The sequence below is a fragment of the Pteropus vampyrus genome, unplaced genomic scaffold (assembly GCF_000151845.1).
Source record: "Pteropus vampyrus isolate Shadow unplaced genomic scaffold, Pvam_2.0 Scaffold631, whole genome shotgun sequence".
NCBI lineage: Eukaryota > Metazoa > Chordata > Mammalia > Chiroptera > Pteropodidae > Pteropus > Pteropus vampyrus.
In genome coordinates, this window is record NW_011889412.1 from 237,983 (window position 1) to 243,097 (window position 5,115).

The 5,115-nt window shown below is 42.6% G+C and overlaps 1 non-coding gene across 1 annotated transcript; it reads left to right on the top strand.

Annotated features, from left to right (window-relative positions):
- Window positions 1-4,282: 4,282 nt before the first annotated feature.
- Window positions 4,283-4,401, top strand: LOC111733742. Its single transcript, XR_002778146.1, has one exon. It is a non-coding gene; the product is annotated as a 5S ribosomal RNA (ribosomal RNA).
- Window positions 4,402-5,115: the final 714 nt, after the last annotated feature.

Here is a 5,115-nt window from a genome sequence, read left to right on the forward strand (position 1 = left end):
AACTACCAATTTGTACTTCTTAATCCTTCCCCTCTTTTACCCACACCCCCCAACCACCCTCTAATCTGATAATCCTCAAAATATTCTCTGTATCTCTGAGATTTTTCTGTTTTATTTGCTTATTTTGTTCTGTAGAGTCCGCATGTAAGTGAAATCATGTGGTATCTGTCTCTATCAGACTTACTCCACCCAGCACAATACCCTCTAGGTCCATCCATGTTGTTGCAGATTACAAGATTTCATTATTTTATTTAATATAATGCCTGAGTAATATTCCATCCTATATATGCACCACTTCTTTATCCATAATCCATTGATGGACACCAGGTTGCCTCCATATCTTGGCTATTGTAAATAATGCTGCAGCGAACATATGGATGCGCATGCCCCTTCAAATTACTATTTTGGGTTTCTTCGGATAAATACCCAGAAGTGAAATTACTAGACCATTCTTTGTCTCTTGTTATAGCTTTTTAATGTCCATTCTGTCTAGTGTAAGTATTACTACTCCAGATTTTTTTTCATTTCCATTTTCATGAAACATCTTTTTTCATCACTTTCATCCTGTGTGTGTCTTTTTATCTGAAGCATTTAATTCTTTTTCATTTGAAGTACTTATTGATAGATATGTAGTTATCGCCATTTTTTTATTCATATTTTTGATACATATTTTTTCTTCTTCTTACAAAAGTCCCTCTAACACTTCCTGTAATACTGGTTTTGTGGTGATGAACTCTGTTAGCTTTTTCTTTCTGAGAAGCTCTTTATCTGTCCTTTGATTCTAAATGATAACTGCTGGGTAGAGTAATCTTAGTCGTAGGCCCTTGCTTTTCATCACTTTTAATATTTTGTGTCAGTTCCTTCTGGCCTGCAAAGTTTCTGTTGAGAAATCAACTGACCGTCTTGTAGGAGTTCCCTTGTAGGTAAATAACTGCTTTTCTTTTGCTGCTTTTAAGATTCTCTCTTTGTCTTTAACCTTTGGCATTTTAATTATGATGTGTCTTGGTGTGGGCCTCTTTGGGTTCATCTTGTTTGGGACTCTGAGCTTCCTGGGGTTGTATGTCTATTTCCTTCAGCAGGTTAGGGAAGTTTTCCATCATTATTTCTTCAAATGGGTTTTCAATTCCTTGCTCTCTCTTCTTCTTCTTCTGGTACCCCTATGGTGCGAATGTACACTCAATGTTGTCTCAGAGGCCCCTTAAACTATCCTCATTTTTTTGAATTTTTTTCTTTATTACTGTTCTGATGCTACATTATCTTCTGAATTGCTGATTTGATCTCTGCATCATCTAATCTACTTTTGAGTTCCTCTAATATATTCTTCATTTTAGTTATTGTATTCTTCATTCTGACTGGTACTTTTTAATGTTTTCTAACTTCATTTTTATGTTTTCTATCTCTTGGTTAAAGTTCTCATTGAGTTCATCTACTCTTCCCCTAAGGTTATTGAGCATCCTTATAACCAGTGTTTTTAACTCTATATTTGGTAGATTGCTTGTCTCCATTTTGTATAGTTCTTTTTCTGGAGCTTTGTTCTGTTCTTTCATGGTGGGACATATTTCTTTGTCTCCTCATTTTGGCTTTATTCCTGTGTTTGTTTCTATGTATTAAGTAGGGCTTCTAAGTGTCCTGGTCTTAGTAGAGTGGCTTTATGTAGTAGATGTTCTGTGGGGCCCAGTGGCATAGTCTTCCCTGATCACCTGGCCAGGTGCAAAAGATGTGTCCCTTGTGAGTTGTGTGTGCCCTCCTGTTGTAGTTGAGCCTTGATTGCTGTTTGCATGTCAGTGGGAGGGATGGACCCTTAGGCTGATTAGTTGTGAGGGCTGGCTGGTGAAGGCCCAACTCAACGGAGCAGGATTCACTTTAGCAGGGCTCTACTGCCTGCCCAGTCTTTGAGTGTGTCCTCCTCAGATGCAGCCCTGGATGGTGCTCCAGTCAAAACAGGCCACCAGCTATGCCGGCCCAAGGGCCTCCCGGGAGGAGCCCAGCTGCAGGCCAAGTTTAGCAGCAGCCTGTGCACTTTTAGGGCCACCTGGTAAGAGTCATTAAGCATGCCACAGATGCTACCCACCAGTGCTGGGCTTAGATGTGCCTTGAGGCCAAGCCAGGAATCGAGGCTGGCTGCCACTAGTGCCAATCTTGGGGCTGTTCAACAAAAGGTACCAGGCACGCCGAGGCCAGATGCTGCTTTGGGTTTTGTGAGCCTTTTAGAGATTTTAGGAAAGTCTGCAGCATGAGCCAAAACAGGCCATTCGTATGGAATAAACCACTGGAAGTGGCTTGGGTGGGCCCGCAAGTTGGGAGGGGCAGGGTCTCAGGGAATCACCAGGGCAGGGCAACCTGTGTTAACAAGGTTGATAGAGACTCAAGCATGGCAGGCCTTGTTGTTTGCACACTGAGAATGGGGAGCACTCAACAAAAGAACAATGAATACTGCCAGCACTTCTGTCTGGGAGAAAACCGCCCCTCTAGCCCTCTCCCCGAAGCCAGATAGCTCAGATCTTCCCCCATATGTCCCTGGCACTCCTCAAGCTGGTGCCCCAGCACCAGAGCTCAGAGTGAGTGAGACTGTCAGTGGTAAGTCCATGCATGGGCCCTTTAAGCAGAATGTCCGCAACTCCCATAGCCCTCTATCTCAGCCACAATCTCTACTGGTTTTCACAGACAGAGGTTGTGGGGACTTCTCTTCCTGGCTCTGGAACCCTGGGCTGGGGCACCCAGCGTGGAGCTGGGACCTCTTGCTCCCCGGGGCGGGAGGGCTGTGGGGCTCTGCAGCCAAGATGGCCCTCCCGATTCTTGACCACCACACACAGTTGTGGGACTGGCCTATTTCGTGTTTCCAGCCCTTTTATCTGTAGGATTTCTGCTCAGCCAGTCCTCAGGTGACTCCCATTGATGGTTGTTCTGTAGTTCTGTTGTAATTTTGATGTGGTCATGGGAGTTGGCGAGCACAGCGTCTACCTTCTATATCATCTTAACAGAATGATCCAATATCAAGTATTCTTAAATCACTATTCAAATATAAGCAAATATTGTTATTTGGCTTCTGTAAGAGACACCAATTGTGCTATCTGCTTAAACGTCCTTTCTTTTCCAAGATGTGCTCCTATAGCCAAATCCACATGGTAACATAGGTGCGCCCCCTGCCCAAGCACACTTTTAGCCATTTGGGTTGTTTGAGCCAGATGCAGGCCCCCTGGCCTAAGCTGGTCCACGTAGACACTCTGGGTTTAGAACGGAAATGAACGTAACTCAGTCTCAGCCATCCTGGACTCTTGAATAGAGGAGATACAAACACTGGAGGCATGATTTTCTGACAAGGTGGACCGAAAATTAAAGAATGAAAAACTGCCACATTTGAATAGAAGAATGGAGCAGAGTTCAGAGTAGAGGGAAAATAAGAGGCAGAAGTCTTGGTTGAAGTTGGTCCCTGCCTGTCAGAAATGACATCTCAGCAAGGATGATCTTTTTGCTAAAGACAGCATGGATAAACCTCAATCACCTACAGCTAAAAGATTCAAAATTAAGTATTTCTAAACTAATTTAATTCAGGCTAATGTAGAACAGAAGTCCTTTCTTAGCTCATGGAACAGCTGTGTCATTCATTCAGTCACTCAGTCAATCAATGAATATTATTGAATGCCAAATATTTATAAGGTTCATAAGAAGAAAAAAACATTGACTTCACCCTCTATAATACAAACCAACCACTGGCCAGCCAGCCCTCAAAGCTCCTGAAATTACCCAGCTGTTCAGGGGAGCATTTTGTTGATGCCCGAATTTGCTGTCACTTGTAGTTATCCCTGAGAAGTTCTGGACCCTAAGAGTCTGTAACATTTATCTGCCCATCACCTTACTCCTCAACCCCACTCCTACCACACACACACATGCATGTATGCACGCACTTCTGTGGGGCTGCCCCACCCATTCCATGCTCCTCCAGTGGGGCTGTTAATCACAGGACTCCTCCCCTGACCACAAGGTAGATATAGGACCTAAGCTGAGCAATCAGAATTTCATTCTGGTGAACCTGAATTTTGAGCTGAGACAAATACAGAGGGACATCTCACAGCAGCACAACAGAGAAAAGGCCCCCAGGTGGCCTGATGAATCAGGGCAGCCCGCTCTCTCGACTCAGTTATTCAGTTGTTCTTTTAAAGCTGTCACTATTCCAGTATCCATCACTCAAAAAATAAATACGTTTTGAAGTAAACTAGCCAATCAGTTATTTGTAACCAAAGAGTCTGGACACATCACCTTTTAAGATAAAACCTTTCTTCTTGTTTAGGGCCATACTACCCTGAACGAGCCTGATCCCATCTGATCTCAGAAGCTAAGCAGGGTCTGGCCTGGTTAGTACTTGGATGGGAGACCACCCAGGAAGACCAGGTGCTGTAAGCATAAAAAATAAGGGATTGTAAGCTGACAAGTTCCTTGCAATCCGTGAGGTCAACAACCAAGGGTTGCCTTGCCTAAAAAATTAAAAATTAAAAATAAATAAATAAATAAATAAAATAAGATAAAAGCTCTAGGACAAGTGAAGTAAAGAAAATGAAAGGGTAGGAGAAAGAGGAAAGTTGCATTGTATACCCCACCCAAGCCTGCAGCCCAAGCCTATTTTTAAGACCCTTTAATGAATCTATATTTACCATAAGGTTTTTTTTTTTATGGAAATCTACACAAGTCATTTGATTGAAGGGTGAAGTGTATTTCAAGAAAGCAAGTCTGTCATTTTTCCAAAGCCCCTGTTAGCTCTTTCCACACCTGTTCTCTCTTCTGCCAAGCCACCTGCTGCTTATTTCCAAAGAAAAAAGGATCAGGACCCAGATTCCAAAACAAGATGCCAGTGGTACTTAAAAAAACAGGCCTGTAATTTTTGTCATAAATATACCTGATGGACATTATGTATTCTTTTAGTCAACACACCTTCCTCATGAAAATGCACTCCTAATCTCATAAAGGTTGCCTCCCAAAGTAACACTCATAGAATCCCAAGCAATGGACCATTAATCCAACCCCCTTATTTTAGAAACAGGAAACTAAGGTTCAGAGAAAAGGAAATGGCATACTCACTAACACTCAATAACTCAGTAATAATGCTCATAAGCAATAGCA